Source organism: Ictidomys tridecemlineatus, chromosome 5 (assembly GCF_052094955.1).
Source record: "Ictidomys tridecemlineatus isolate mIctTri1 chromosome 5, mIctTri1.hap1, whole genome shotgun sequence".
NCBI lineage: Eukaryota > Metazoa > Chordata > Mammalia > Rodentia > Sciuridae > Ictidomys > Ictidomys tridecemlineatus.
This window is the reverse complement of record NC_135481.1, coordinates 159,533,460-159,555,017: the sequence shown is the minus strand read 5'-3', so window position 1 is coordinate 159,555,017 and position 21,558 is coordinate 159,533,460. Positions and strand designations below refer to the sequence as shown.

The window sequence follows — 21,558 nt, the reverse complement described above, 5'->3', positions numbered from 1 at the left end:
ATAAGGTCTTTAAAGTAAAATAACATCATTAGGATGTTAATATGATTGGTGCCATTATAAGAAGAGGAGATTAGGAGACAGACACACATGGAGGGAAGAAGCCTGGAAGACATCAACCCTGCCAACACCTTGACTTTAGACTATAATCCTAGACTCAGGACTCTGAGAAATAAATTTCTGTTGTTTAAGCCACTGCCTCTATGGTACTTTAGTTATGCAGCCTTAGCAAACTCACACTGCACTAAATATTCTGATTCTGCCCCTTTTTGTGGCCCATCCTTTTCCTGGAATATACAGATGCCTGCCACAAGAGGGCCACGCTGCACTAAAATTGAACACCCTGCCCTGAGGTCCTGAGGGTAACTGCAGAGAGCAGAGGGGTCAGGCAGACGCACAGAGGCAAAACTTATAGCCTTTCCAGCAAACTGGATCAACTCAAAAGGCAATTCAGCCATGGGAAGTCTCATTTTGAGTAAAGCAGCCAATAACCCAGGAATTAAAGGACAGCCTCCTGACTCCCAGATCTCTGCACCATGTAGCCAGGGATCTCCATCAAGCCCTATAACTCATGCTCAGCACTACTGAAAGTGATGAGTTACCATGAAGGGTGACAATGGATGGAGATACACAGCCAGAAGCAGGGCTTTCTCTCCAACTTTCTGGAAAGTGAAACCCAGGATTCAAAAGAAAGTGGGCACTGAGCATCCAATCTGCTTCGCTCAGGGTTTAGTACAGAAACTAAAGCAAGAAGAGACCCTGGTGACACACCAGAATTTGTGTGACCAGGGTTGGTTCTTTCACAGACTCCAACAAAAGCAGACAGTTAAATACAATGCATGATGCTGAACTTAATTCTAGTCTGGAAAAAAGAAAAGTCACAAGTGATATTATTACAATAATCGATGGAATTTGAATATGGAATGTAGATTAAGTAATAATACTGAAATAGTTAAATGCTTGATTCAGATCATTGTATTATGACATGGAAGAAAATCACCTTGTTCTTAGAAAACACACACTGGTTTAGAGATGATGAGGTATGTTTAACTTATTCTCAATGGTTCACATATTATCTACACTTATATAAATAAATACATAATGCTAAGTGCAATGATGCATGCCCCAAATTCTAGCAATTCAGGAGGCTGAGTAAGGAGGATGGCAAGTTCAAGGTCACTCTCAGCAAACTGGCGAGACCTGTCTCAAAATAAAACATAAAGAGGGCAGGCAATGAAACTCAGTAGTAGAGGGCTACTGGGTTAAACCCCTGGTACCACAAATACACATATATACACATACATACACAGAATACACATACATACACAGAATAATAAAACAAATAGAGCAAAATGTAAAATAATCAGTGGATTTGGGTAAACTATATGGAGAATATAAGAGTTTCTTGTCCTTTTCCTGCAACTTTTCCATAATTTTAGAATTATAACAAAATAAAACATTGCATACTCCAATCCTAAACACAATGTAAACTGTCCTGATAACAGATTTTTTTCTTTCTTTCTTTTTTTTCCCCCAGCATTGGGGATTGAACCCAGGGCCTCTCATATGCTAGACAGGTACCCTCTCATTGAGTTATATCCCTAGCTCTTTTTAATTTTTTTTTTTTACCTTGAGACAGGGTCTTTCTAAATTGCCCAAGCTGGCCTGGAACTTTCAATCCACCTAACTTAGCCTCTCTAGTAGCCAGAATTTCAAAAATACATCATCCTGCTGAAGTGATAAACATTAACAGACACTCCCTCTTGCCAGGGGCACTTAATCACTGAGCCATATCCACAGCCATTTTTAATTTTTATTTTGAGACAGGGTCTCACTTGGTTATTCGGGGTCTCACTAATTTGCTGAGGCTATCTTTGAACTTGCAATCCTGCTTCAGCCTCCCAAGTCACTGGAATTAGTCATGTGTCACTGCACCCCAACCAGATACTTCTTAATGAGAACAAGAAAATGCAAAAATCCTCCTTTTACTCACTGGATGGTCATGGTCTCAGCAACTAACATTTCATTGACAACTATGGTAGGAGTTTAATACCTACATAATGATGTTGATGGGATTTTGAGACACATCTGGACTTGCCTTCCCTGCACATAGACAATGGAACACAAGCCTTTATGACCCACCATCATACAAACTCACTCTGGTTATGCATGAAAAGTGGCCCTACCCATGACTTCTGGGATGCAAAAATGAGTCATTGTCCCAGCAGGCACCATCCTCTTGACCGAGAATGGAGAATCTCTTTTACAATTATAATTTCTATGAACATAAACCTAGCCATGTTCTTCTCTTTAAGATATCATTAAACAGACCTACTACCACTCTAATGTTGGGTCAGCCTACATCTGAACCATAGCCTTTTTCCTTCTGGGAATAGATGTCAAGCGGTTTGATGTATAAGCCACAGATGGCCAGCTGGCATGCCCACATTGCCCTAAAAAAAGGATGTTCTGAACTCTGCTTTGCACCAGTTAAGAAACGGATCCCACAGAACTGGACAAACACAACATGAAGGCATTTCTCATGGAAATTTACTCATAGATTTAAACATACATTTGGGATATCCATTGTTTGTATAGGTTCAGGTCTACTTGTCCTATGATATTAACAGACACTGAGTAAACTATTTCAGAAGAGAACATATTTTGTCTTCCAAAGTTTACCAACTTCTCAGGTTTGACCCAAAATTGGGAGGGATGATATCCCAAGCTATTTTATCAACCATTTTAAAATTCTGCACATGGTTTAAAAGAATGTTAAGGGATATAAGACTGTATATTTTAAGTCCTAACCTTCAATTTTCAGACCTAAACTCCATGAGAGGTTTTTATTTATTTGGTACCAGGAATTGAACATTTAACCACTGAGCCACATCCCCAGCTCTTTTTGTATTTCATTTAGAAACAGGGTCTCATTAATTTGCTTAGGGCCTCACTAAGTGGCTAAGGCTGGCTTTGAACTTGTGATCCTTCTGCCTCAGCCTCCTGAGTCACTGGGATTACAGGCATGCACCACCATGCCCAGCCCATGAGAAGTTTTCTAATGAAATTTCTAACAATAGTTGAATTACAAAATATTACCATTGTTTGCCAGGGTTTGGTTTTATATATATATAATATTATAATATATATTCCAACCACCTTTTTAGGCTCATTTGGAAAGAAGTTATACGTGATTTACTGCCCTCCTAGTCTATGCTCTAGCAGGTTGATTCCTATTGATTACCACTCCTTCATTTATTTAAAAATATTATCATCCGATTTTTCTTCTCACCAGCCAGTCACCATCCTTTTTTCTATTAGCTCATCACTTTTGGATTGGATACCAACATGTTCCTTACTCCTTTGTATCTCCCACCCAATCCTTCATGCATATTAGTGTATTCAAATAGATGACTAGAGAGGCTTCAGTTCTGTTCCCACAGGAACTCAAGTTCCCACAGGCCAAGACAAAAAGCTTTACCTCTCCACCAACTTGATAGACTTGCACATAGGATTATTCTTTGTAGTCTACTGGACTACAGTTCTTTGGAGGCAGGATGCGGTCATTCCCCAATGGCCATCCTCTACCTAAAGATCCCCCAAACACCATCAATCCATTCTTCTCCATGCCATTTTAAATCCCCCAAAGGTTGGCCCTTCCAGATTGCATTACCTGCCTCCCATACCTTCTGGCTTCCTATAGGGTTTGGCAAATGGGCATCACTGGCAGGAAATAAGGAAGACTCCCTCTTGCTTCCCTTTCCCTCTGAGCATATCTATTCTAAGATTCTCTCCTCTTGTACCTTTGGGCTAAAGGATAGTAATGACTTCCTACTATTGCAATTTCCTAGGTACTTTACCATGCTTTATTGATTCCTTGGACCCTTCCCTTATCTAGAAACTGCCCCTTCATTAAATTCTCTTCCAATAAGCCTCTGTCGATGCCATTTATTTCCCATTAGATACATAGGAAACCTGAGAGATATGTTATCTCATTCATTAATCTAGCAAACTTTCCAACACAAAGCAGGAACTTGATCAAATACACTAAAAGATGAATTAATCTTCAGTAGAAACTCAGAATGAAAAATAATATTGTGCAATGTTGGGAGATTTGTTTTGAATCTTTTAAGTGAAAAGCTGGATACCATGTGCCCAAAGATGAAGCCCTACAAAGGCTGTCATCAGTGGCTTGGGAAGGCTGGACCTCTCGCTCCACATTTGCTGATGTGCTTTTTCAAAGGGCAGAGTCAAATTTAGTAGCAGCCCCAAATTGAAATTTATTTCTCTCTCTACTATGATAGCTAGGTTTATGTCATCTTTCATCCTTAGAGGAAATATACAGGAACAGAACTAAAATACATTCATTAGGAAACTGTAGTCCAGTAAGAATAGTCCTAACAGCAGAATGACCACAGTTACAAAACACATGAAAAGGAAAAAAATAATTCCTTGGAAAAGAGCTTTCTATTTTGAAAAGATGGCGGGGCAGGGGGCTAGAGATGTCCTTATATGATAGATAATGAAAACACTTCTCAACATCCTCAAAGGTTGTGGCTTTTCAGATGTAAGCCTAAAACAAAATCCGTGCTGAAGGGTGGCATCCAAGAGGATTCTGCTTGCTTTTGTTGTTCTGCAGTCAGTCTCTGCTGAACATTGTGGTCTAATCCCCAGCCACAGAACTGTGAGTGGTCCTTGTCTCTAAAAATGTCTTTGGACTGTCCTCAGTGACCCTAATTGTTATGCTTGGCAAGGAAAATTACAGGGATATTTTGGAGCAAATTCTCTCAGGGCACATTATTTTTCCATGGTAACCTAAGGTTTGGGGTGCAAAGGCATGAATGTGTCCCCCAGAAGTTCATGTACTAGAATCTTAATTCCTCCATGTGGCAATGTTTAGAGGTGGGGCCTCATGAGATGTATATATGTCATGCAGCGGGGGCCCCCATGAACAGATTAATGCTTTTATCTTGGAAATGGGCTGTCGCTGGATTTTGGCACTCTTTTCTCTCTTCAATATGTGCCCATTTGTTCTGTTTTCCACTATGAGAAGTAGCATGAGTCCTTCACCAGAAGCTGAACTGAAGCTAGCACTACGTCACTGAACTTCCCAGCCTCAAGACCTATGAGCTAAAGCTTGGGACTCAATAGTGGAGCATGTGCTTAGCATGTAAAAGGCCCTGAGTTTAATCACCAGAACTCCTTTCCCCAAAAAATTCCCAAAACAAAAAAAGACCAAGTAATAAGCCAAACAATAATACAAAATAACCTCTATTCTTTATAAATCATCCTGTCTCAGATATTGTGCTATAGCAACAGAAAATAAACTAAGAAATCAACACACTGGATCTAAAAGTGCCACTCTGTCAGGGTTTGCTACATGTTGTCCTAGTAAATGCTACAATAAATCCCAGGATATTACAGAGCCAAAAACTAGTGGTCCTAAGCCTGCATTTAGAACACTATTTGGCTGAATCTCCTGCAGTGTTATTCTTGAGCCTATTAGGAGCTCAGGAGAGCCAGTTATTAAACTTTCAGGAATTTTGCCAGTATGGTTGATACCTACTAAAATCAACCACGGTGAAATATTTACACCACAGGAATTGACAATCACTGCAGATTAGAACATTTCACTCCTGGAAAATCAATTGTCAAACATTTGCTGATATCCCATTACTTGTGAAATAATACCATCTCTATGGTGGCTACCACTCTCTGGTATTCTACCACTGAACTACATTCCCAATGCTTTTAGTTTTTATTTTGAGACAGGGTCTTGCTAAATTGACAAGGCTGGCCTCAACTTGCAATCCTCCTGCCTCAGCCTCCTAAGTAGCAGAGGTTGCAAGCATATGCTACTATGCCTGGCATGGAAGAAACTTTTGAGGTTCTTTGCTCAGCTCTGAGAGCTCAAAGAAGAGTCATCTTGAGCATATTATTTAAAATGGTGCCCTAACTTCAAATGCTCAATTTTTAAAAATCAGACTAAAAATAGAGACTATTGCCTGACAACGTGGTTTGTTTTTATTTCAAGTTGGCTGGAGAAGTTTCTGAAAATTAATTTATGACAAATTGCCTTATAAAGTTAAAATGCCTTCCAAAACTTTATGGGGCAATTTCAAAACCTGGAGAAGTCAGCCAGTTAACTGAGTGTATCTCTATAAAGAGAGAAATAGATTTATCTCAAAAATAGTTTCAGCCAAGCTGGAGGAATTTGTCTCTATTTTAGTGGAATGGGAGGCAGCAAACTCTGGCTAATCTAAGATTTTTTTTTCCCTGAAATAATGGCTGATCATGGGCTGTATTGTTTTTGGCCAAGGCTTCTATCAAAACAAAAGTTTTGTAACTGCAATGACCTAACTTGGGAAACAATCTTATAACATTTTCTAGGAACCACAAAACATTTGTTTTATTCTTTCTGAAAAATAACAGTAGAGGGAAGGGGACTTCATAAGTTTTTGCCTTGTAACAAAGAAAAATGGTGACAAGGTTAGCAGCTTGAAGACTGCAATTCAAATAAGGGTCAACGAGAGCCTGTGAGATGTTGTATTCCAAATCAGAAATGAACATGTCTTACTTGGCATCACAACAGCTAAAATCCTGCATCTGTTCAATTGGTTATTGGGGCATAAATGGTGACCTTCATTTATCATGTAATAAATTTTAAGCTGGGAGGCATATGGTTTTGACAAAAAAAAAAAAACCAGCAGGAACAGTGGTTAGCTGCAAAAACACACTTATATTTTAGAAGAATCAGAAGAAAAGAAACACTGCTGAACTTCTTGATGTGGTTGGAAAGAGAAAAGCTTCTTGCATGTGGCTCAGATTTCAGTGGGATGAGTGCAGACAACACAAGTTATGCAACATTATGATTGCTGATTACAAAAAAAATTTATTAGCTCTTCTATCAGCAAAATCCAATATGTTCTCAAAAGCCTATTAAATATGTACCAGTGAAGATATTTGAAGTAACTTAATATGTTGTGTCAGAGGACATATGGTGATCAAAAGCATGGGCACTTGAGTTGAATAGTCCAGGTTTAAATCCTTCATGACCCATGAACTGTGTGACCTCAGACAAGATACTTAACCTGGCTAAGCCTCACGTGCCTCATATAAACTGGAAATGACAGTAATGTCTAAACGATAGTTGTGAGGATTAAATGATGTGTTTAGAGTGGTATGTCTGGCACATAGTAAGTGCCTGATAAATATTAGCTGTTTTTGCATGTGGTTTGATTTATGTTAGACACTTATCTTAGTGTGGAGTCCTCCAGAAGCTGACCCTTAGAACTAGAGTAAAAATTTGGTATTTGAGACGTGATTCCAGACTCCAGGAGAGGGTTGGGGAAGCAAAGCCTGGGAGGAAAGACAGCCAGTATTGGGACTATGGCCACAATGACCACTGCTGGCCACCGGAGCTCAATTAAGCTTTGGGAGAGAAAGGAAAACAGAAATAACTCAGCCAAGGGCTGTGGAAGCAACAATACCAACTTGCTGTCCATCACTGATGAAAGGCTGCTCCTGAGAGCAGAATATTTACACGACAGAAAAGGCTAGGTGGTTCAGAGGAAGCAGCTCTCAGGGTCAGGAGATGAATACTGAGGAAATATGGGAGGAATATCAGCAACAACTAACTGATAGAGCCCTGCATCACTGTTTTCAGATAATTAGCTGAAATTCCTTCATATAATGTGCCATATAGCAATGACTACGTATATGACAACAATCCCTTGAGATTATAATGGAGCTGGAAACTTCCTATTGCCTACAGACATCATAGCCTTCTTAATGTCATAGAGCAAGGCATTCTCACATGTTTGTGGTGATGCTGGTGTACCAAACACACCTAATGCTCTGCAAATCATATTAAAGTACAGCATTTACCATTATGTATAGTACATAATACTTGAAATGATAATAAATGACTATGTTAGTAGTTTATGTAGTTACTGTTGCTAAAGTTTGGATGTTGTATGTTTCCCAAAGTCATAAAATTGAATCAGAATACCAAGGGAATGACATGTACATAGTAAAGAGAGGAAGTCTAGGAACCAGTATGGGGCCTTCTAGGCATAGAGATCAGGCAATGAGAAGAAATCAGCAAAGGATATTGAAAGGTGAAGTCAGACAGGAAGGTGAAAAATCAGGAAGGGTGTGGGATTCTAGAAACCAAGGAAGTAAAGCATGTCAAGGAGAAGAGAAGATATGACTGATTATATTGAGTGAGATCAGGACTAAGAACTGACCATTGAATTTAGGAGTGTTGTTAATCAGCTTTCTGTTGCTATGAAAAATACCTGTCACGAGTCAACTTTAAAGGAGGAATAGTTCATTTTGGTTTATGGCTTTGGAGGTATCAGTCCATGGTCAGTTGGCTCCATTGTTTTAGGGCCTGCAGTGAGGCAGTATATCATGGCAGAAGCATGTGATGAAGTAATTCTGCTCACCTCCTAGTATCCAGGAAGCAGAGATGGGGAAAGGAAGAGATTGAGATTCTGAATATCCCCTTCAAGAGCACACCCCCCAGTGACCTCACTTCCTTGCTCTGGGCCCTACCTCCTAACTTCCACCACTTCCCATTTGTGCTATAGACTATTGACCAAGCTTTTAGTTTATGAACCTCTGGGGTACATTTAAAATCGAAATCATAATGAATATGAAGCTTCTTGGTCCCTTTGTAAGAGCAGTCTCAGGAACATTGTGGAGAAGAACTATGAGGATGGAATGCCAAACAAGCCAAACCAGCACCTAGAAAATAAAATCGATAAAGCAGACAAAAGAATCCTTCAGTAAAAGAATAATTACTTCTTTAATCAACAACTTCTACAAATATTTAGTGTTTATCTTGTATGTGCTAAGTTCTAAAAATTAATTGACAATTCAGCAATGAAGGAATCAAAGTTCCTGAACTTATGGAACACATATTGAGTCAATAACTAATTAAATAAATATATATCGTGTCAGTTGATGACAAGTACTTTAAAAAAATACAGAATGGGAAGAAGATAGACAATGAGGGTCAGGTCAGGGAGGCCAGTTACTTTAGTATGATAATCATCAGTGCCTCTTGGGTTTTGAGTAGAAATTTTTGACATCAGGATTGGATCTTTGAAAAGACTAGTTTAAAATACACACACACACACACACACACAAACACACAGAGAAATCAAGACAATTATATATGGTATAATTAATTATATTTGGCACAAAAAACTACAGTTACAGGTGACATATTTTTAGTATAAGGAAATATGGAACACTACATACACATGGTATTATATCGCCCAAATTTAAAACCTACATGAGATGCATAATTTTTTAGAAAAGAAGACAAAATACCAAAATTGACTTAAAAACTAAATCCAAATGAAAACTTGGTGGTAGAGAAAGTTTTCATGATCAAAATTTAAAATATGATAACCACCAAAAGATGATTAATATAACACCGTTGGGCTGTGGATGTAGCTCAGTGCCAGAGTGCATGTTTAGCATAAGCAAGACCCTAGTTCAATCCCTAGCACCAAAAAGAAACAAAAAACAGAAACAAAAATATCATTTCACATGTGCAACATAACCAAAGTTCAAAGAAGAACTAGAAAAAATATATATATATTTTACATATACAAACCAAGGTATTAATAATCAGAATATATAAATAACTTCTAAAATCAGGGAAAAATAAAAGGGACATCACCAGTATGTAAAGATATATTTTACAGAAGATGAAATTTTAAAAAATTGAAAAAGATGTTCAACATCACTAGTAAGCAGAAAATTGCAAATTCAAGTGATGAGATAACATTTTTTCATGCATCAGATTGGCCAAATGTTTAAAGGTTGGTGAGGATGTGGAAAGACTCCTATATACACTGTTGGTGAGGGAATAAAGAGGTAAAGCCTTTTTGAATAGCAATTTATCTTAGGTTTTGAAATTAAATTTGCATATATTTTTCAACACAGAACTTACACTTTTAAACTATCCATAGCAGAGCAGTACTTACCTGTGTTCACAGAGGCATGTATGAGGATGGTAATCGCTGCCTTATTCCTCTTGGAAGTGACCTAAAAATCTCACAGTAAACTCTGGTGTGTTCATACTATGGAACACTGTGTCACTGAGCAAAAGCCATAAGGCCAAATATGTCCAACATACACTACCAGTGAAGAAGGCAAGTTGCTGATGGAATATGATACTATTTATGCTTTAAAAAAATCAACAGGAGCCAGGCACGGGGACACATGCCTGTAATTCCAGTAACTAGGAAGCTGAGTCAGGAGCATCACAAGTTCGAAACCAACCTCAGCAAATGAACAAAATCCTCAGCAACTTAGTAAGACCCTGTCTAAAAAAAAAAAAAAAAAAAAAAAAAAAAAAAAAATATATATATATATATATATATATATATATAGAGAGAGAGAGAGAGAGAGAGAGAGAGAGAGAGAGAGAGAGAGAGAAAGCACTCTGGGGATATAGCTCAGGGTTCAATCCCTAGTACTCTGCTGAAAAAAAAAATAGGAAAGAAACACAAAACTGTATATCTATCTAGCTATCTATCACTGTGTGTTTGTGTGTGTGTGTGTAAATACACAGAACAAAGTCTAGAAGGACACAATCCAGGCTTTGTTCTGTACATTCCAATCCAATGACAGGGTCTAATTTTGGTGAGAGGGAAAAGAATTGCAGGGGAATGAAAGTGAAGTTTTTGGGTATTTTTTAAGTAAGGAGAAGGTATCCCTCAATCATGTGTTTATTTAAAAACACACACACACACACACTTTTAAAATTTTTTTCCCTTAACAAACCTATATTTTTTCATAACCAGAAAAAACTTACTAAAATGATTTCCATTCTGAAATTATTCTTAATGCCATTTGGCTCAGCCAACAGAATGGTCCAGGCCTATCCATGTCCTGGCCCAGGCCCAGCCCTCTCTTTTTGCCAGAGCCATCCCAACTGCTGCTCTGTGGCTTCCAGCATCACCTTGGCTACCTGCAGAGACACTCCTGCCACTGCCTCACCAGTGGGGATGGCTCTGTCCCTATCAGGTTGCAATGCTGATTAATATAAGATGAGCAGAGAGGCAAAGGGAAGAAAAATGCAAAGGGCCATGTCTTCCAAAGGAGAAGTCCCACTTCCTCATTAAAGATGCCAGGCCCCATGTCACATCTTTCTGATTAATCTAGCTTTTGCAATTTTTCTCCCTGGAGGTAATTTAAGGTTAAGTCCTCCAGCTGGGTCAAAGGACAGTCAAATTCAGTGTTTAGTTGCATGTCCCTTTCCACCTATACAGGTTCCAAATCACACTGGGCACCTAGTTTTTCTCCCAAGTGTGGCTTCTCTGCAGAAGCATATGGACAGCTGTGTCACTGTCCTCCTGCTTCCTTTTAATTCGTTCTATAGTCTTTACCCTGGGCCCCTACATAGGTTCTACCATGGCCTCTCTCTTGTTCAAGGGAAGTCCATATGTCCTCAAATGGTGGCAAGGATTTAGATTTGATATCCCCTTTTCAGATACCTTGCTGGGACCTTCACATGCTGCACATTCCCTTTAGCTGCTTTATTTGAAGAACAGAAAGAAAAATACCATATGATGTCACTCATAATATGTGGAATCTAAAAAAGCTGATCTCATGGGAATAGAGAGTAGAATGCTTGGCACCAGAGGCCTGGGAAGGTAGGGGAGATGGGGAATGGGGAGATTGGTCCATGGCCACAAAGTCACAGCTGTATGGGAGGCATTACTTCTGATGTTATATTTCACAGAAGGGTCATTATAGTTAATATATTGTATCATATATTTCAAAATAGCTGTAAGAATTCTGAATGTTCTTGCCATAAAGAAATGATTGTTGTTTGAGGTGCTGGGATGAATTAAATATCCTGATTCAATCATTGTACAATGTATACATATATCAAAATATAGCATTGTACCCCACTGACACATATAATTATTTCAGTTAAAAAGTTTATAAGATGAAGGATAAAAAAGAATTAGCTGTATCTCAGAGACAGAGTGCTTGCCTAGCATGTGTGAGGCACTGGGTTTGATCCTAAGCACCTCATAAAAATAAACAAATAAAATAAAGGCTTTCTGTCCATCTACAACTAAAAAAAAAAGAAAAGAAAAAGAAAGAAAAAGAATTGTGGCCTGAGTCTTATATCACTCTATTTTGCTGTTAATCCTCTTTTCCATGTCCAGACTATATAGTTTCTGTGTGCATGTGTTTGCATGTTTGTATGCATGCTAATCAGTAATGCTGCTGTTAATCTCAGTTATTACAAAGTAATATTTTCTGTAAGCCTTTTAAGTGGGTATGAAGATAGTATATTAGTTTCTTTAGAAAATAAAATCAGATAAGAGGAAGTAATTCTGGCTGTATTTTATAAGAAATAAAAATTAGAGCTAGGAGGACTCCCAACACTATTATTTATGACTTACCCTCTAAATTTTCTCTGAAATAAATTGAAATTCCAGATTTTTAACATCACTTCAGGATGTCCAGTTTCTTCTACACACAGAGATGGAAGGACTTTTTTTTTTTTAACTCAGCAAGGAAATTTTATTTTCCTTTTTCTTAAGGGAAAATATTTTCATTTTCCCTTTCATTAATTTTTACGGTTGGCAAAGATTTTCAGATTAGCCAAAAAAAAAAAAAAAAAAAAGTTTTCACTAAGTAAAATACTGAATCAGAACCATCTGAAAATGTCTTCCTGGTCAGGAAGATATTGGAACCAACCCTAGGAAGTTTCTGACCTTAGGAAAATTAAAAAAACAAAACAACAACAACAAAAAAAAAAACCCTGGTCAGCCAGGAAAGGACACTTGCAGAACCCAGGCCTCCCTTTCTGTTCTTTTTTCTGACAGGCTGGAAGTGGAGTCACAGTTTATTTGTTGAATATGCTCTTTTTGTTTCTTGTAACCATGGTGTCTCATTTAGTGGAGTGCTTCTTAGGTCAAGCTATTGCTGAGCCAATATTTATCATTTTAGAAATTTCCATGAGTCATAAATGAAACCTGCTGCACCTTCTATGGGTGCTTCTTTCCTAGAGTTGTTGCAAATGAAAAAGAAAAAAAAAAGTGAACCTAGAATCCAACACTTTGCTTTTATCACAACTAATATACACTTTCTCTCCTGCTTAGGAGATTCTTCTCTGACATTTCAGAGGTATGCCACCTGCCACCAGAAGTACCCTTCCTGCCTAACAACCCAGAACTCTCTGCTGAGGGCCAGGCCTGGGATGGGCAAGAAGATTGGTGAGGAGGAAGTGACTCACTGGAAAGAACAGTTTCCTGAAGGATCAAGAATAAAAATGAGCAAGTGATTCCTAACACCTCCAGCACGGAAAGTTTTACACGGGGGACCATCTCTTAATGACTGGTCCCAAATTTATTTCTCTCTTTCTCCCACCACACCTTAAAGAAAAAAAATTAGGAGCAGGGCTGATTGCAGGATGTGACTGTTGGCCTTATTTACATGTGAGAGTGTGAGAAATTAATGCTATTTGGTCCCTTTGTAACAATCAGTTCCCTTTCCCTGAGTATGGATAGTCTATAGTATAGACCATTATAGTAATTAATTGATTTTGCTGTAAAAAACATGCTTTGAATCTAGAGCCCAATCTTAGAATATATGAACAAAAAAAATTCAAGTGCTTTAGTGTGATTAGAATAGGATACTCTACAATTTGCTAAGGTTTTGCTAAGTACTCAATAAATCTTTGTTTGGCAGGGTGCTGGGGGAAGAACCGAGGGCACCTTACATGCTAGGCACATGCTCTACTACTGGCTGTCTTCCAGTCTCAGTAAATCTTCTGTAGAGCATCACATCTTAGAGCCAAAGAGGTTAAACTCATCAACACCTTTAGTTTCCAGGTGAGGACATGGAAGTCCAGAGAGGTACATCTTGCAGATGTCAATGCCTGGCAAGACTAGAACTGTGACATCCAGACTCATACACCTCATTAAGGGATTACTGATAGAAATATTAGAGGTTTAGTGGTAAAACAAAACATGTATATTAAAAGGCAAACAGATTTCATATCATGGTCATAGTTCTTTGATTCTGTTTCTGATGGAGTTGTCCTTGACTTGAGTTCCCTCACCGGGAAGAACTGAGTTTCTTCGACTGAATTATCGTTTGGCATTTCTCCTCCATGTCCAGAAGCAGGGAAAAATAGGAAGTAAGTCAGATCAGCTCCCCCACCCACAAAGAAAACAAATAAAATGAACTACACATTCATTTCTATATCTATCTTACACATCTTAGTTCAGGGAGTCTAATTTTTTAGTAGGAATATGTGGTGTTCCCTTACTCCAAACATCAATCTCTGAGTGACCATCTCATCTGTATTTGTATTGGCAAATACAAGTGAGAAAGTCTGTCAATAATAACACTTGTTTCCCTCCTCTGTGGATTCATTCCTCATTAAAGATTCGGTGACATCTCCCTGGTCAGATCTATCCCACCAGTTAAGATCTTGAGAATTCCCAAGGGAACTCTGGACAAGTTAATCTTGGCATCGATCTATTTTCACTTGTGATCTCCCTGTGGCAGGGCCCATGATTTATTCATCTTTGTATTCCTGGTCATTAGCATGGCCACAGCAGGCACACTGTAGGACCTCAGTAAACATCTGTCAAATCTAACTGAAAAAATTTCAAAAGGGCATTTCATTATGAATGTAAACAAGATACTCAGTTTTTGCTTCCAAACACAAGCTTTCTTGATTGATTGATTGCGGTAGTGGTGACTGAAGCCAGGGACGCGCTACCACTGAGCTATGTTCCTAGTCCTTTTTAAGTTTTATTTTGAGACAGCACCTTATTAAGTTGCCCAGGCTGACCACCAACTTTCAATCCTCCTGCATCAGCCTCTGCCTCCTGTGTCACTAGGATTACAAGTGTGCACCACTATGCCTTGCCAAGCTTTTATTTTTTAACACTTAGCTCTTCTGTTTCATAGGAGAAATCTGGGTGGTATTTTAATAGATAATGGAGTATTTAAAAGAATCATTTTTAAAAAACTCTTATTTTTAAAAAGACCAGACTGCTCAAATATCTATGTGGTTAGTATGTATTAGCCTGAACCACAAGAAACTCTTGTTTTTGCAGGTCACAGGTAGTTGACTATTATCAATAGAAAATTGTTCAACCTAACATAATAAAAAATAACATAACTACAAATGCCTTGTTTAACACTGAGGCCATAGTGTAGTTTGTTTTGTTTTTTAAATTAATCACCTAATCTCCTCACCATGGTCTGTATAGCTGTATATGATAACCTCACAGCTTCACCCAGACCTACATACCCTGATTCCTCAGGCCCCAGCTACAGTCTTCCTTCTGTTCTTTGAACACACCAAGCTGATTTCCTCCATCTAGAATGTTTCCCCCAGACCTTTACATGGCTGTGTTTGTCCTGAAATTTAAGTTTCAGATAAAAATACTACCTTTTCAGAAAACGTCTCTGAAAGAAATATTTGTTTCAAAAGTAAACTTCTCTGAGCACCAATTTAATTAGCACCCTTTCACCCTCAGTTACCCTCTCTCACATTCTCACATCATCCAGTTTTATTGTCAACAGAGCGTTTCTCATTCACAGCCCCATGCTTTTGTGCTTAATTGTGTGTCAGCCTCTGGCACACTAAGATTAAGCTCCAGGATAGATAGCAAGAAACTTATCTATTTTATTCATGGCTCTGAACAGAGTATGCACAAAACAAATATTTAAATAATGAATTCCATAGTTAATTTTTTAAAAGTAGCAGAATCATGGTTATTATTTCTTCAAATATTTCCTTCCTTGTTTTACTAATCCTATTATCTGGAATCCTTTGTACAATTAACCTTTTTCCCTCTATATTCCATGCCTTGAATTTTTCTCTAAATTGTTTTCATCTCTCATTTTTTCCCATTTTTGGGGGTGTTGGGGATCCAACCCAGGGCCTTGCATATGTTACGCAAATGCTCTACTAACTGAACTATATCCTCCGCCCTCTCTTTGCATTTATTTATCCCTTCTTGATACCTTCCAGGTTAATTTCTTGATCCCATCTTTTGATTCACAAACTTATTTTGAATATACTCAGGCTGTTTCCCAACCCATCCACTGAATCTTTTATTTCTACAAAAATAGTTTATATTCCTAATGTCCCCAATTCTTCCATAACTGCTATTCCTGTCCTGGTTTCTTAGTATCTTTTCTTTCTCTGAGAATATTTACTATGCTTATTTTCATTTTTTGTCCTCCTTTTTCTTCTGCTTGAGTTTACTCAGTTTGTTGTCTTTTTCTTCATAGTGCTTAGATTCCTCCTATGTCTCATCATCTTCATCCATGGATTTGGGATGTTCACTTACTGGGCTTTTACAGAATACCTGGGGAGAGAGGAAACTATGCTGCTCCTGGTAAGTCTGGGGGAGACAGGTGGGGTGGCTGGGAGCCACTGATGCTGGAATCTGGGCTCAACCCCCTACCTCAACCAGGAGGCCCTATCCCTTTCAGATGACTTCCTGTTCCCTGAACCCTCTCTGTTCCAGGATATAATCATTGAGTCCTCAGAGGTGGAGGAAGTGAGGGAAAGTGCAGTCCACTTGCATTTATCATCTCCCCACACCTAAGCAAGGCTCCAAGGTTGCCTTAACATTATCTGGCAGTCTCTGGGGTGGATGCCTTGCACGTTCGGAGGTTTTTCAGTCCTATAGTAGCTGTGGGGGAGACTACGTAAATTAGTCTTTGTATTCCCCCTCTCCCCCAAATTACTTCTGAGCTTTAAGAGAAGCCTTTTGTTTTTATATATTAACATTTTGCTGTGAACGGTCTATTCACTTCATTTCTACTCTTAATTGTGTCATAACACCCAATTTTTGAGCTTCTTTGCATTCGGAAGAGTTTGAATCCATTTTGTTTATCCTTAAACCAAAATATTTGTTTCCCTTTATTGACTCTTTAATCTTTTTAAATTTTCCTTCAGAGGTACAACTCCCATATCTAAATTGTAGAATGAAGCATGCCTATGAAAAATGGCAAGACAACATAGATGCATCCCCAAGACACACTGTTGAATGAATGAATAAAAACTGCAGTCCTAAATGTGCTGTTGTATTTTTTAAAATGTTCTATACTGAAAAGGTTTGAAAGATTTGATGCTACATCAATAAGCAGCGAGATACCAACTCTGATGTTGGTGTGTGTATGTCTGTGTATGAAGAACTGTGGGATTGTTCATTTATTCCTACACTGGGCTTCCTTTGGAACATTTCCCAAAAAGACTCTGGAAATATCTACTTTAACAGATGTGCTTCAGGGGAGTGCATGAGCTCCTGCAGATTATAGGCCAAGCTTTGTGAGTTAGAATAAATGTGTACCTTTCTGGAGGGGGGCTTAGACTTTTCATAAGAATCTCAAAGGGAACCCCAAGAGCAGTTAAGAAGCATTGGCCATCTTTGTTGTGCCATGAAATCAGCCTGGGTGCCCATCAATAAATGCATGGATAAAGAAAATGTGGTATATATACACAAATGAGCTATAAAGAATGGAATCGTGTCATTTGCAGGAAAATGAATAGAACTGTAGATCATAATGGTAAGAGATATAAACCAGACAATCAATGCATGTTTTCCCTCATATGTACAATATAGGAAAGAAAAGACAATAGGAAAGTAACAGGCAGACTATTAAAGAAGAGGAAGGAGATGAAGGATTTCCCTCCCCCATCTTTAGGGGATGGTTAGAAGGGCAATGCGGGGTGTGATCAAAGTATATTGTTTGTATGTAAGAATGCCACAATGAAACCCATTATTCTGTATAGTTAAAATGCACTAAAAAAATGAAAAAAGGGATTGGTATGCTACTTTGTACTCCATTTTTTTCATGGTTTACCTTAAGAAGTACACTATTATCTGGAAAAAAAACCCACAGAATTGTTCGATCTTAAACATTGTGAAAGAGTAGCATGGGACTTTTACGCTATCTTAAAGACTAATAATAGAGAAATCAATAATGTTATCATGTGATACTGTATCATTCCATGAATATACTCAAATATACTTAGCCTTTACCAAAAATAGATGCCAGTGGCTTGGAGGAGGCATGATCCATCAGGACCAGGCTATGGGCAGTAAGTAAAGGAATGTCAAGAATGTATTTTCTGCAGTTTCCATTCGTTGTTTTAATACTAACATATTTCTATCATGTTAGGGAAGCACTAAAAGACACCTCAGTTCTCTTGATCCTCCTTCCTCATGAATGCTGTGTCATGTGGTCTAATGGTAAGGGTCATGAGCCTGGAGCACACTGCTTATTCCTCTGGGCTCCCAAGGAACATCTTAGCCTACCTCACCAGTAGAATGAGACCAAAATATATACCTATGGCAGTCACCACTAGTTCTCTCTCAATATCCTCATTTTCCCTTTCTTCCTTAGTAAAGGAACCCAAATTTCTTAGCCGAGCATACTACTGGTCAGGGCAGAGACCACATTTCCCAGCCTTATAACCAAGTTTTGATCACTGAGATAAAACTGGCAATCCTGTACTTTTGGGAAGTTTCCTTAAAAAGGGAGGGGTGTCCTTTTTATATTTTCTTCCTTCTTACTGCCATAGAATGTGGACGTAACAGCTGGTGCTCTGGCAGCTACGGTGGACCATTAGGTGACTTAGGGAAAGGAAATCATGTACAACAAAACAACTGTATAGAGACTATCTCAAAAACTAGCAAATTAATATACCAAATCTGAACTATACCTCTGCATTTCTTTTCTAAATAAAATAAACTTCACAAATAAAATAGTGGTTTAAACCACTATTTTTAAGTCTTGACAACGTAAGACACTTTAAAAATGCAAATATCTCAGCAACATATACAGCACTACATCTTGTTTGTATTCATTCATTCAACAGTGTATCTTGGGGATCTATCCATGTGGTTATTTTTCATAAATATGATAAAGTCTTTCACATTGATTTTGAAGAGTTTGAACTCATTTAGCCTAGCCTTAAACCAAATATTTGACTCTCCATATTTGTCATATGTCCTAAGGCTGGACTCTATGAAACATTGTTTGTGATAGCTATGCATTGGAAATAACCTAAATGGTTATCAGTAGGGGAAAGAGTCATGAACAGTCATGCTTTACTGCAATTACAATAATGATTTATGGATGAGGCAAGGTTACCAAGACAATTATTAACTGCATGAAAGCAAGCTATAGGACACTACAAGCCAGCATAAAACCATTAAAAAAAAAAAAAACACCAAAAGCAAAACACATGCATAAGACATACTTCTCTGTAAGGCCACATCAAATTAACGTCTGTGGTTACCTCTGAGGAGGGGACTGAGATTATGGCAAAGTAAAGTAGGTACTCAAGGGGTCTTCCTTTGTTGTACTATTTGAATCTTTTTTTTGCAAGATTGAACACAGGGCTTCATACGTTGGATAAAGGGGTGTAGTTCTACCACTGAACTACTCCCTTTTCAGTTTTATTCTGAGACAAGAGTCTTGCTAAGTTGCTGAGGCTGGCCTCAAACTTATGATCTTCCTACCTTAGCCTTCCGAGTAGCAGGGATTACAGGTGTTCCCTCCGTGTCCAACTCGTTTGAAACAGGCATAAGGAGAATATATTCATGTCTTACTTATAGGATTAAAGTTAAAGACTATAGACATGAATAAGGACAGGGTATAAATAAAGAAGCATATTTGTGGGGAGACAAGGGAGGAGTCAGAATAGTCTTTTTTTTTTTTATGCTGTATTCCAATAGGGTTATGACCTTTGGCAAAGGAAGTTTTCCCAGACTACCTATTAACCTACGTGTCTCTGCAAGTGCCTCATTAATGTATTAATTATTCTTCCTTGCCACTCATATTAATGGTTTTAAATGAAAGTGCTTATAAGTCCATAGATTATTAACTATGCAAATGTTTTCTAAATGAAAATGGAATACATTCATCTCATGTTTAAGAAGAGATCTTATGTGATGTCGCTTGTTCAGACTGCTGTAAAAGAATACCATACCATACAGGCGGTTTATCAACAACAGAAATATTTCTCCTAGTTCTGGAGGCTAGAGAAGTTCAAGATGAAGGCAACAGTAGACTCAGTGTCTGGGGAGGGACCACTTCCTGGTTCATAGACAGCCTCTGTGTGCCCATACTTGTAGAAGGGGCAAAGGAGTCTCTGGGTCTCAGACACTAATCCCATTCCTGGAGGATCTGCCCTCATAATTTAAATCATATCGTAAAGGCCTACATCCAAATACCATCACACTGGGGATTAGAGTTCCATATTTGAACTGAGGGAGGAGCACAAAAACAGTCTAAAGAATTTTGTTTAAACTTTTTCCCTCTGTGAGATGAGGTGGGAAAATATCTAGAACACGTAAGTGTGAATGTAAAAGCTAAAGTTCAATGGAATCTCAAAAAAAAAAAAAAAGAGTTCTTCTTAAGCTACAATGAACTGTATATATCCTAATATATATATATCCTAAAACATCTTCTGATACCAGTTCACTTAGTGAACAACACTTATTAAACTATGATGTATGAGGGGCTAGGCCAGTTCATATAAGATCCATCCTAAATATCTTTTGACCCCAAGCAATTCCCAGTCTAACCTTGTGATAGTGCCAAATATATATAAACAAACAATTACAGAACTACATTATCAGTAGGGAAAACCCATAAAACATCATTCTGAAATGTGGTCTGAGGACTAGAGGCATCTGAATCTTCTGGTGGCATCTGAGACTCCACCCTTAAATTCCTGAATCTGCATTTTTTTTAACAGAATCCCCAGGCAATTTGGATGCTAAGATTCTAGAAGTGATGAACTGTGGGATTATAGAAGGGTTCTCTATGGATTCCTTGGGAACTGGTCAGAGAAATCTACAAACTGCTGGGGTAATAGGAACATTTAAGGCTGAATAATGACCAGATTTGTGATCATGGGAGTTGGAAAGAGCAAGAAGGGTAATGGAATGAGAAGTTTAGGAGGTACAAGTGGACACTTTGGAAGATGTGGGAGACATGGTAGAAAATGGACACTGAGGCTTCAGTTAGATGCCACAGACTTTAGACTTGCTGAACATTCCGGAGGAAGACACTGAAAATTTTAAGCAGGAAAGTAACAGAATCGAATTCTTACGCTCGGCCATAACTGGTGGTAGAGTGAAAGATAAACTACACAAGTGAGAGAGGCTGGAGCAGGCAGGCATGTGTCCTTAAATGAGAACGCTCCAATTTTGGACTAGAAAGGAAGTCTCCTACTTGGTGGTGGGGGGGGGGGGGTAGGGGAGGTGAGGGCAGTGAGTTCCTGGCACACAGAAAAACAAAGGATTCCAGCTGCAGCTGGATACACAGGGATTGTTTTTCATTAGACAGAGTTCTCAGAGTGAGCTCCAATCAGCAGCAGGAGCATCACCTAGGAAATGTTAGAAATGCGAATTCTTAGGTCTCATCCTAGATGTACTAAATCAGAAACTCACAAATCTGACCGGGAATAAGTTACCCACATGATTCCAATGCCAATGCTCTAGACTGCCAAAAATCCTAGAGCAAGTG

General features: G+C 38.4%; 1 protein-coding gene across 2 annotated transcripts in view; it reads right to left on the bottom strand.

Moving 5' to 3' along the window:
- Window positions 1-21,558, bottom strand: part of Bfsp1 (beaded filament structural protein 1) — a 62,388-nt gene that overhangs the window by 39,912 nt on the left and 918 nt on the right. The window lies entirely within an intron of this gene.